Source organism: Mesoplodon bidens (assembly GCF_964165515.1).
Source record: "Mesoplodon bidens genome assembly, chromosome: 11".
Taxonomy (NCBI): domain Eukaryota; kingdom Metazoa; phylum Chordata; class Mammalia; order Artiodactyla; family Ziphiidae; genus Mesoplodon; species Mesoplodon bidens.
Window position 1 is genome coordinate 62,749,580 of NC_138167.1, and position 12,805 is coordinate 62,762,384.

The window sequence follows — 12,805 nt, forward strand, 5'->3', positions numbered from 1 at the left end:
ACCATTTTTAAAGTCTTTATTAAACTTGCTACAATATTGTCTGTTTTATGTTTTGGTATTTTGGCACAAGGCATATGGGATCTTAGCTCCCCGACCAGGGATCGAACCCACACCCCCTGCATTGGAAGGCAAAGTCTAACCACTGGACGGCCAGGGAAGGCCCGGGGACTTCTTTTTAAATAAGTTTAACAAAGCAGAAAGGACTAAAAACAGGGACTTCCCTGGCGGAAAGTCCCCCACATGCCGCAGGGCTACTGAGCCCGCACACCCCAACTAGAAAGCCCACGCGCCACAACTAGAAAGCCCGTGCGCTACAACAAAGAGACCACAACGAAAGATCTTGCATGCCACAACTAAGACCCAACGCAGCCAAGATTAATTAATTAAAAAAAAAAAAAAAGAAAGGACTAAAAACACCCCAAATCCAGGGAGTAGAACCTATGCCATAGATCAGGGGTCAGCAAACCATGGCCAGTTTTGGTCCCTGGCTTAATCTGGTAAATAAGCTTTATTGGAACACGACCAGGCCCATCGGTTTAGTACTTCCATGGCTGCCTGCTGGCTACAAGGGCAGAGTTGAATAGTTGCCACAAGACTAAGATATCTACTGTCTGGCCCTTTGCAATAAAAGTTTGCAGACCCCTCTATGGATGATGGCTGGGAGGAGGCGAAAGGAATTTGGGCAAGTCCAGCCCCGGGCACGCAGCCAGGGCCTTGCATGCCCATGAAACTCTGCGCTGGGCTCGTTCACGGTGGAAACATCCAGATCCAATCCCCGCCAGAGACAAGCAGAGGCTGAGTCAAGTGCCAACTGCTCAGGCACTAAACTCCACTCGCTCCGTGTTCCAGATGGCTGAGTCCGCGTCCTGGGCAGAAATCTGCTGCCTTTAATAGGAACAAAGCACCAATTTGAGTCTGATTTCCAGCTTGAATCTCCAGGGCTTCCACAGTCCCCAAAGTTCCTTGCAACGTGCTCAGAAATCGTGCTTCAAGTTGGATCACTCCAACACCGGGGACAATCAAAGCAATCGATGGGGCCACCATAGCAGTGGGTACGCAGTCTCAGAGGACTTTTTACCACTGGAGAAATCAAATCGACCTCTGCACTCTGTGTGTCCCCTGCTCACATTTTCACTGGGTGGATATTTTTACCCCAGTTCAAAGTGTGGAACAACATCCAAACTGAATCAGACCGGAGCTAACCTTGACAAATGGACCTTCCATTCTTGGCTAGTGCCTGAAATGAGGAAAGGCGGGAGAAAAGGAGTCCCCTTTTGTTGTTGTTGTTGTTGTTGTTGTTGTTTTTGCAGTACACAGGCCTCTCACTGCTGTGGCCTCTCCCGTTGCAGAGCACAGGCTCCGGATGCGCAGGCTCAGTGGCCATGGCTCACGGGTCCAGCGGCTCCGTGGCATGTGGGATCTTCCCGGACCAGGGCACGAACCCGCATCCCCTGCATCGGCAGGCGGACCCTCAACCACCGAGCCACCAGGGAAGCCCCAGGAGTCCCTTTTACACTGATCGTCTATCACATTCACGGTTGGTGGCCTTCATTTTGACACCCACGTACACTGAGCTCATGTAGACCTACAGTGAGAAGACCATTCGACAAGACACCTCGCTCCCACCCCATCTCGGGGCCTCAGTTTCCTCATCTGCAAATGAGACTCAATTCTCATTTGATTTCTTTGGGGAGGAGGCATAGCACAGGGCACAGCCTTGGAGCCAGAGAGCTGGACCTGCAGCTGGAGACCTCGGTGCTGAGTCATCCAATCTTAAGCACAGCCCACTGCCCGCCCCAGCGACAGGATGGAACACACAAGATAGGACATGATGCTGAGGGTGCACCTGTGACCTGACTCGGGGTGGGGGAGGGGAGGCGGGGCCCCTGATGCTGGGGGGATGTGAGCTACACATGTAGGACAGGGTCACACCAGGGCCAATCTCTGGGCCAGGCCTCCCCAGACCAGCCCCTTCTGTCTCTTCTAAGGCTCGCTTACCTAAGCCAAACCTTTCTGCTTGAAATTATGCAACTGCGTCTCTGTCACTTACCACCAAAATGATCCTGACCAGCGCCTCTCTGGCTCAAAGCTGAGACATCTCCTTCCACAAGGAAGTAAAAAGGATTTCTTTTAAGTCTCACCCCATTCAAATGCAAGGCCCCAGACCTGGTCTGTCTTGGTTTGGAGGTTTTGTTTTGTTTCTCTTTGGTGGGTTTCCGGAAGAGGCTGCTCGCACACTTCTCTGGGATGGGAAGGACCCTGAGTGTCAGTGGGGAGATGGATACCCATGACCAGGGCCACACCCTGCTCCAAACAGCAACCCCTCCGGGCACCGAATGCCCCCAAGTTAACAGCCCTATTGCCCTCCTGTCACGCTGCAGCAAGGCTCCGTTACTTGGACCACTTTGCCAGGCATCTTCTGTAGAAACAAATACATCTTGAAAGAGGAGGCTCAGAATGGAGCAGGGCTCCCCGTGGTGCGTGACTGGCCTAGCACTGATCTTCGAGCTGAGTGGACAGTACCACCTCTGCCAACGGTGGTCACGGCCAGAGAGGGGCCCGGGACTCGCCCGTCACAATCCTGGCCACTCCCTCCATGTTCCAAGCAGACACTGTCTTCCTATCCTAGGGCTGCTGTAAGGAAGTACACAGACTGGGCAGCTTCAACAACAGAAGTGAATTGTCTTACAGTCCGGAGACTGGAGGTCCAAGATGCAGGGCTGGTTTCTCCTGAGGGCTCTCTGCTGGTCTTGCAGACGGCTGCCCTCTCCCTGTGTCCTCACTGCTTCCCTCCATGTGTCTGTGTCCCGATTCCCCCTTTTTATAAGGACATCATTCACATTGGGTGAGGGCCCACCCTATGACCTAACTCTGACTTAATTATCTCTTTAGAGACCCTACCTCCAAGCAAGGTCACACTGAGGCAGCAGGGGTTAGGACTTCAGAGCCTGAACTTGGCGGGGGGCACAACTCACGACCTTCTTTCCCACTCGCCTGTCAGCCTTCCCACGAGCTGTTCCCTCCGTCTGTCCCCACCCTTCCTGCTAAATGCAACTCAACCTCCAGCTCAGAGCCCAAGTACCACCCCTGCAGGGGCACCTGCCTCCCAACCCCAGGCCAGGACTGGACCCACTACGTGTGCTAAGGTCCCCTCGTCCCTGGGGAGCATGGGGGTGGGGGGGTCTGGTCTGTCTGTTCTGGGACCACCTGGAACAGGGGCTGTGCCGGCACATTCCAGGCTCTATTCCCAAGGCTGCTCAACTAAAGCATGAATGAATGAATGAATGAATGAATGACTCATGGCATTTTCACAGTAGTCCCTATAGAAGGCAGTGGAAGAACCACAAGTCTGGCCCATCCTCTCTCAGTCACTCCCCCAAATGTCGTTAAAACCACATCCTGGGGCTTCCCTGGTGGCGCAGTGGTTGAGAGTCCGTCTGCCGATGCAGGGGATGCGGGTTCGTGCCCCGGTCCAGGAAGATCCCACATGCCGCGGAGCGGCTGGGCCCGTGAGCCATGGCCGCTGAGCCTGCGCGTCCAGAGTCTGTGCTCCGCAACGGGAGAGGCCACAGCAGTGAGAGGCCTGCATACCACCAAAAAAAAAAAAAAAAAAAAAAAAAAAAAAAGCACATCCTGGAGTGCCCGGGGGGCCCAGGTACTCTCCTGAGCTTCCAAAGTATCGTCCTCAGCAAGGAGTGGGCAGAGGCTCACACGCATCCCAGCTCCTCCGGGACAAGCCGCGGGGCCCCTCTCCTCTCTGTCCTTTCTCCTCATCTGCAAAATGGGATCACAACACACCCACACCCAACACGCTGCTGTGAGGACAGAGGATTTGACAGTGTGCAGTGCCAGGGAGGATGCTGGGGAGGGCGAGGCATCCAAAATGAGAAGGAAGACAAACCCCAGCTCCTGCCAGGCCGCCCTCCGGTCAGGCTGCACTCCAGCCTTCCGTGTAGGACCTCGCTTAATCCTCAGGGTCACCGGAGATCAGGCTGCCACCCCCCGCCCTCACTGATAAGGTCCCTGAGACTCAGTCAGCAGACTCTGGCCTTGAAACCGAGCAGGACCCTACACAGGCTCCTGGGTACGAAACCCTGGTGCTGATCAAGGGAGCTTCTCTGGTCCCGTGAGTCTCGCCCCACGTGGTTTCTTGGCTGCTCCTCCCTTAACTGGCAACTGTTCGAACCTGCCCTTTGGAACTCAGGGAAGGTCCTGGAGGCTGGAGTCTTGCCTACGTGAAACGGGGCGGGGGGGGGGGGTGGACAGAAAGGCTTCCGTGCCCAGGAGCCCACAGGGTCCTGCTCGGTTTTGGCCTCAGCCTTCCAGTCCCCAGCAGCGCCGTCCTGAACCCGGGAAGGAAACGAGCCAATAAGAACACCCTGTGGTCCCGCTAGGGATTCTACAGAACCGTCCTGTTCGCACACCACTCCGCTGACATGACCAGGGTAGTAAGTGCCCTCTGCACCCCTCTTTTAATCAGGTGTCTCCAAGGGGCTGCGTAAGGAGATAACGTGTCACCAAGACAGCCTGCCTCACCTTCACGACTGCACCATCCTCTGTGCCCGGACCCCCGGCCTCTATCAGACTTGCCAGGTAGCCACTTGAGAGCTGACCTGGTCCACCTCCAGGGACTTGGGCTCATCCCCTCCTGCAGTCAGCCCCGCATCCCCGCTGCCATCGGCCAAGCGCAGCCAGGGGCGCAACCTCCCCTGGTTGTCAGCGACATCCAACCACGAGGGTGAGGCCCCAGCAAAGTGGCAAGAACCAGGCAAGTGGGCAAGAGAGAGGGGCCCTGAAGTGCAGGAACCAGGCACTGCCCAGGCTGCACGCTCAGGTAAAAACCTGGCATACAAAACAGTTCCACTTATAACAGCATCCAAAGACACAGATGTCCCAGGGACAAATCTAACCATGGAGGCAAAGACTTGCACACTGAGAACTACATAACCCCACAAAAGGAAACTAAGGAAGAAAGACCTAAATAAATTGAAAGACATCCGTGTTCATGGACTGGAAGACTTAATACTGTTAAGACAACGATACGACCCAATCTCGAAATTCAGTGCAATCCCTATCAAAATCCCAGGGGCAATTTTTACAGAAACAAAATATCCACCCTAAAATTCATACGGACTCTCAAAGGACCCTGGATAGGCAAAGCAGTCTTGAAAAAGAAAGAAGGACAAAGTGGGGGAAATTTACTACAAAGCTGCAGACAGTCTGATGATGGCATAGGCTAGACACACAGACCAATGGACTAGAATAGAGCCTGAAATACACTCACAGCTGATGGCCAACTGGTTTTCAGCAAGGGGGTCAAGGTCATTCAGCGGGGAATAAAGAGTGGACAGCAAGAGCGAGGGAGGGCATCAACACCACGAGGGCTGGGCCAGCATCCAGGGCAGGGCCACTCCACTGGTCGCCCGTCCCACCCTGGTGGCTGGTCTTGAGGGAGCTCAGTAAATACGCTGATGAATGACCATGTGCCTGGAAGGCTGAACAATTAACGAATAACCATGAACAAACCAGAGAGTTGAGAACCCGGGTTGGAGCACCGAACACCAGAGCCAACAATAAATCCCTCAAAAGTATGTGGACCCCTTAACACCCACCGACTCATTCCCCTTCCCTGCATCTCTCAGAGCAATGTTTGAAAATTATCCTCTTGACCCCATGGGTCATAAAATCAGTTCTGAAAGCTGTGACCAGCACACTTCTCTAAGAAAATGAAACAGAATAAATAGAAAAAGTCAACGTGCTTCCTGGAGGATACCCCATCCTCCCCACCAGGTGAAGGATCTCACCTTGGAAACATGCAAGGAAACTGATCCATGATTGGAGGAAGCCAGGACAAGCTCTGAGCTGGGGCTCTCAGCCGCACACTATTTTTTTTAACAGCTTTATTGGAAAGAATTCACACCCCATGCAATTCACCCTTTTAAAGTGTGCAGTTCCATGATTTCTGGTATATTCAGAGTTTTGTAACCATCACCACAATCAATTTAAGAACGTTTCCATCACTCCAGAAAGAAACTCTGGATCCATCACGAGTCACTCCCATCTCTCCTGCCCACGGCTCCTGTCAATCACTAGTCTCTGTGAATTTGCCTACTCTGGACGTTCCATACGAATAGAGGTGCACAATATGTGGCCTTTTGTGTCTGGCTTCTTTCACTGAGCATCATGTTTTCAAGGTCGATCCCGGTTGCAGCCTGTGTCAGTACATCGCTCCTTTTTATTGCCAAATAATATTCCGCTGCATGGATAGGCCACACTGTGTATTTCCGTTCAGCTGATGATGTACATTTGGGTTGTCTCCGCTTCGTGGCAATCACGAATAATGAGCAGAGACCTGGCATAACCCTTAAACAAACATAAATCTCTTCAGTGGCAATACTCACACTCTGCTTCTGATCGAGCCAGCCAAGTGTTTATGAAAAGGATATTCTTTTCTTCCGAGGGGTTTTCAAAACAAGAAAATTAAAAGCAGCCTGCAAGTAGGGCTCTCAGAAAGAAAAGCTAAATAATCATTGTAGAAATGTGTCCTTGCCATGGGGCCTGAGCAAAAAATAAAACAGAACCAAGCCGAGCTGCACACAATCAGATTGAAATTCTGTGTGCAGCTCCAACAAAATTTCAAATCATTAAAATCTCATTATACTAATAATATGTTTTCTAGATCAACTTAACTAAAACACTCTCTTCCCCTAACAAAGTGCAGACATCCTCAGAAGCAGCAGCAGCTCAGGGAGTCTGAGAATGAAGGCGCAGTTCCCGGAGCACCGTCTTCCATCCCATCCCTGCACCTGTGTGCAGCCTGGACCCAATCGGCCAACTGGCAGAAATGACACTGACTGGGCTCTGGCTCCTGAGTTCCCAACCCTTCACTTGATCTCTTCTATCAAGTTTTCTTAAATGGAAGCAACTATCCAAATAGGTCATGATGGTCTTATTATATTTTATTATTTCTGTCCAGTTACCACCAGCCCATGGCCTTCTCTTTCTGCACCTCTTCTGTATTTGATGGATAAAGTGGGGAGTGGCTGTAATGGTAATGATGATGAGAATGATGGCTAACACCTATGTAGAGCTTATTATGGGCCTAACCCAGGCATTTTCCCCAATTTTTACAATTACAATTTTCAAACGTATAGAAACATGTAAAGAACTTGATGGTGAACACCTGTACACCCACTGTCTGGAGTCTACCACTAACATTTTTCTGTAACTGTTTCATTATGTATCCATCCATCCCTCTATCTATCCAGAAATCTATCTGTATTAGTTGCCTGTGGCTCCCTTAACCAATTACCACAAATGCAGTGGCTTAAAACAATATAAATGTATTATCTTATAGTTCTGGGGGTCAGAAGTCCAAAATAGGTTTCATTGGCTAACATCAAGATGTCAGCAGAGCTGTGCTCCTTCTGGAGGGTGTAGGGGGAATCTGCTTCTTGGTTTTTCCAGCTTCTAGAGGTGCCAGCGTTCCTTGGCTTGAGGCCCTGCATCACTCCAACCTCTGTTTCCATCGACACACCTCTCTCCCTTACACTGACCTCCTGCCTCCCTCCTGTGAGGACCCTATGCCCACCCAGATGATCCAGGATCATCTCCCCATCTCAGGTTCCTTCACTTAATCACATCTGCTAAGTCCTTTTTACCACGTTAAGGTGATGCAGTCACAGGGGCTGAGTATTGGGATGTGGACATCTTTGGGGGCCTGCCACACCATTTTAATTTTTATGTATTTCAAAGTAACCTGCAGACAGGGATACCTCTCCCCCTAAATATACATATCACTAACTAGAGTACAGTGTTTATTTATAATCCTTTTCTTCTTTCTAGTTAAAATTTGCATACATTGAAATGCACATTCTTCAGTGCACATTCAAGAGATTTTGACAAATGCGTGCCCCTGTGTCTCTTAAACCCCATCAAGATAAAGGACATTTTCATAGTCACAGAAGGTTCTGTCCCACCCCTCCCCAGCCAGGCCCCATCCCACTCTAGAGGCAACCACCAGAGATTAGCTGTGTCCATCTAGAACTCCTTCTCCTGAGAAACGGAGTCACAGTATGTGCTCCTTGGGTCTGGCTTCTTTTGCTCAGCACAGCAGTTTTGAGAGTCACTGTGTCGCGTGCGCTGGTACCTGCTCCTTCTCAAGGCCCAGTAGCCCCGCCCACCTCTCCATTCTCCTGTTGATGGGCAGCTGTCTCCGGGTCTTAGCTATCCTGAGTAAAGCTGCTATGAACATTCTGGTACAAGGCTTCGTATGGACACAGGTTTCTATGTCTCTTAACTAAGTATCTCAGACTGGAATTGCTGGGTCACAGGGAGGATGTAGGTTTAGTTTTTCGAGAAGCTACCAAACTGACTTCCTAAGTGATGGCACCACCGTAAACCCCTCCCCCCAGCGTGTATGAGCGTTCCAGTTCCTCCACATACCTCGCCCCTAGGTAACCTAAGGATGGAGGCTGGTTGCCAGGGGAACCAACCATGTGATTAGAGAGTTGGTACTTTCCAGCCCTCCCCCAAACTTCCAAGGGGGAAGGAGGGGCTAGAGATTGATTTGGGCAATCTCTCATGGCCAATGAATTAATCAATCGTGCCTACGTAATGAAGCCTCCATAAACGCCCAGAAGGACTCGGTTCAGAGAGCCTCTGGGTCGGTGAACAAAGGAGGTACTGGGTGAGCAGGGCGCCCCTTTCCCCACACCTCACCCTGTGCATCTCTTCCAGCTGCCTGTTCCTGAGTTCTATCTTTTTATGATGAACCGGTAACCTAGTGAGTAAAATGTTTCTCTGAGTCCTGTGAGCCCCTCTAGCAAATTAATCAAACCCAAGGAGGGGGTCGTGAAAACCTCTGATTTATACCCAGTCGTTCAGAAGCACAGGTAGTAAATAACATGAACTTGGGATTAGCATCCAAAGTAGGGGGCAGTCTTGTGGGACTGAGCCCTTAACTTGTGGAATCTGATGCCATCTCCGGATAGACAGTATCAGAACCGAATTGATACTAGAGTCAGAGAATTACTTGGTGTGGACAAAAAACCCACACACATCAGCATTGGTGTCAGAATCACAGCTGGTGATCAGAAGTGGAATTGGTACCCGAATTATGGGAATATTTTCTCCCACGCTATCGCCTGATCAGGCCCAGCTGAATTTACATCATTTCATTTAATAACTCACTCAATTCCCCAATAACCCTATGAGTTAAGTCCTCTTTACAGAAGAGAAAACTGAGGCTCAGGGTAGTACCTTCCCCCAGGTCAAAGCCCCAGAGCGCAGCAGGATGAGTTGCAACCCTCAAAGGTGGGTCCCAAGTTCAGTGGCCGTAACCACTGCACAGACCGCCTCTTGCTCTCTCAGCAAATACACAAAGACCACGTTAAGTGGCTGAGAGCATTTCTTATCATCTCTGGAGAAGAGATGACGACACCCCGGGCCGGGGGACCCAGGCTAGCGGGAGATAGTCACAGAGCCTACCACCTCTGGCAGGAAGGCACAGGACATGGTGGGTGATCTGGCAGTGCAGGGCCCCCACCTGCTGGAGGCTGACACTTAAGCCGATGGGGCAGAGAGAACAGCACACGTGAGGGCCCTGAGCCAAGGAAGACGGAGGAGACTGGCCGAGAGCTGGGCAGGCAACCGACAACCAGCGGGGACCTGGACCAGGTCCCAGAGCAGCACCAAGTCGCCGGGGTTCTGTCTTCTTTCTGCAAATGCCAACGGGTCCATTCAGCACAAAATGGATCTCATTCGTCTCCTAGGGAGCACCTTCCTCCCACCAGGGCTGAGTGCATCTCAAATGCCAGGAATGAAAATGACTTCACTGTGAGCCAGCTGGGAAGCCTACTCGCATTTGAATCACTCTTCCAGTTGACAAGGTTGGTGGCAATTAAGCACCAAAGCTGCCAAGGTTTTAATCTCACCGGCCAGCGACCAGCAGCCAGCGGAGTGACCTCCTGCAAAGGACTTCACTTCTCTAGGCCTCTGTTTGCTCATCTGCAAAATGGGAATAACCATGCAGTACCCACTTCTCGGCTTTGGGTGGGGATTAAACGAGTGGAGGTTAGTGCCGTGCCTGGAACACCACGGGTGCCAACAAGCCTCGGCCATAAGCACGACCACTGTAGACTCCAGCCTGGGTGGTTTTGTTTTGTTTTGTTTTTTCTTTTAACTTTTCCCTCACTTCTTCTTAGTTGATCATCTATTAAGTTTGTATATATCACACATGGATTTGTTCAGGTCTTACTTTGAAAGATAATATTAATTTTCAAAACAAGAGAAAATAGAGGGATGAAGACACTTCCAGTGAGGTTTTGGGAGAGATGTCCCTCAAAGTCCATTTATACCAACAATGAATTTCGAACACCACAAACACAGTGTCCCCTTCCCCAGCCTGCTCAAAGGATGCTCTGTCCACATATTTAAAGCAGCGCCTGGATGGTTCTAGCAGACTCCATGGTAATGGGAGAAGCAGCAAACACTGAGGGCGGCTGGGCTTCCATCGAACCAGACAGCGGCTTCCATCGAACCAGACAGCTGCTTCCGGGAGTGCTGGCTTTGAGCAAGCCCTAGGACTTAGGAAACGTTCCGCCCCTCTTTAGCTTATTAATAACTTAATATTGGAGTAAAAGCTAGATCCTTTGGAACTGTAATTTTTCAAATGAAAGTATGAAAACGCCTAACTTACGAAAATGACAGGCGTCACCTATTAAGATGGTCTTACTTGTGGAAACCAACATTCCTGACCCGCTCTGCTTTACTAGCAAGTAAAGGTTCAAAGACCCAGACCAAGGACAATCATTTCAAAATGCCTAAGCTTAACGAGCAAGCATTCAACTACTAACTAACTTGCAAGCGTAAGAAACTGCTCAGATTTGCCTAATGCTCTGCTTCCTTAGGCTGCTGACAAGGACAGAGGCCGAGCGGGTGAGGTAGGCGAGGATGCCTGCTGAGCTGGTGTCACACTCCAGGACCACGGCGTCCCAGCTCAAACTCCTGCTGCTCTGCAAACACAGGAACTTCCGTTTCTCTGCAGTGCACACTTCAAGGTAGCGTGCACAGTGCTTCCTGGTCACGGTGGTCCAGGACAAGAAGTAGGATCCCAACATTCCCCAAATGCAAATAATTTAAAGTATCTGTGTCACTCTGTTACCACCCGCCAACTAGCGCCTTCATGAGACACAATGTGAAAGAAGCAGCCAGAGCTGTCGACATGATACAGAACCAGAGTGAGAAGAGGTTTCTATTCTGGGGTTGACAATCAGTCAGCAATTAACCCTCCCATATACACGGCAGGCTTGACTAATTAGTCCCGGTGTTCTTCCCCCCCCCACCCCTCCATCCAGATGCAGCCTCAGAATCCTTCTTAACACAGGGGCAGGCAGCCATTATTGGTCGAGCTCTCGGGTGGATGGAAACGGCTTGCCAGCCCTGCCCTACCACTAACCAGCTCTGGGTCAATATCTCACTTGTCCACATTATCAATAACTAACACTTACTGAGCACTCAATTGCTGATAAGACCTTCATCACATTTTATCCTCACATCACCTAAGGGCAAGTGCCACGTGATCCACGTGGGCTGGTCAGGCAAAGAGGCTGAGAGAGGTGGAGTAACAGACCCGCAGAGCAGGGATGGGAGCGGAGACCTGGCTCCACCCACCGGTGTGTAGCCTCCCTCAGGGACATGCTGCCTTTCTGGGAAACAACGAGCCCATGGAGACACAGAGCTGGTATCTCCCCCATGTTTCCCCGCCTCACAAGTGAGGAAGTGATGCCCCAAAGCTTTAACACTCAGAGGGCGAAACACATAGCAGCAAAAGGGCATTCCACGGCCTGACACCCAGAGGAAGTAGAAAACGAAAGGACCACTGGCTTCCCAGGGCCGATCACGTGACACTTCAGTGCCGTGAGCCCCAGAGACCAGATGATGCCAGAATCTGCTGCTCATTCCATTTTTTCTTTTAACCAGAAAGCGGTACCTCCTTTAATGTTACCAAGAGGCAGCATCTCCAGCCATAAAAAAGAATGAAATAATGCCATTGGCAGCAACGTGGCTGGACCTAGAGATGATCATACTAAGTGACATAAGCCAGACAGAGAAAGACCAATGCCAGGTGATCTGGCTTATACGTGGAATCTAAAAAAAAAGGATATAAATGAACTTTATTTACAAAACAGAAAGAGTCTCGCAGACACAGAAAACAAACTATGGTTACCAAAGAGGAAGGCGGCGGCAGGGGGGAATAGAGATAAATTGGGAGTTTGGGATTAACATATACCCACCAATATATATAAAACAGATAATCAACAAGGACCTACTGTATAGTATAGGAAACTATATTTAATATCTTATAATAACCTATAATGGAAAATAATCCGAAAAAGTGTGTGTGTGTATATGTATATGTGTGTGTGTGTGTGTGTGTGTGTGTGTATAGCTGAATCACTTTGCTGAACACCAGAAATTAACACAACATTGTAAATCAACTATACTTAAAAAAAAAATAGTAGCATCTCAATGAGGCAAAAGCCACCAAAAGCTTCTAGAATTGATTGCAGCTCGTGTTTATATTCTTTTTTTTTTTTTTTTTTTTTTTTTGCGGTACGCAGGTCTCTCACTGTTGTGGCCTCTCCTGTTGCAGAGCACAGGCTCCGGACGCGCAGGCTCAGCGGCCATGGCTCACGGGCCCAGCCGCTCCGCGGCATGTGGGATCTTCCCAGACCAGGGCACGAACCCATGTCCCCTGCATCGGCAGGCGGACTCTCAACCACTGCGCCACCAGGGAAGCCCT

The 12,805-nt window shown here is 50.4% G+C and overlaps 1 protein-coding gene across 1 annotated transcript in view; it reads right to left on the reverse strand.

The window, feature by feature from the left end:
- PARVB (parvin beta) overlaps positions 1–12,805 on the reverse strand; it is a 116,519-nt gene that overhangs the window by 94,885 nt on the left and 8,829 nt on the right. The gene's annotated exons all lie outside the window — the stretch shown is intronic.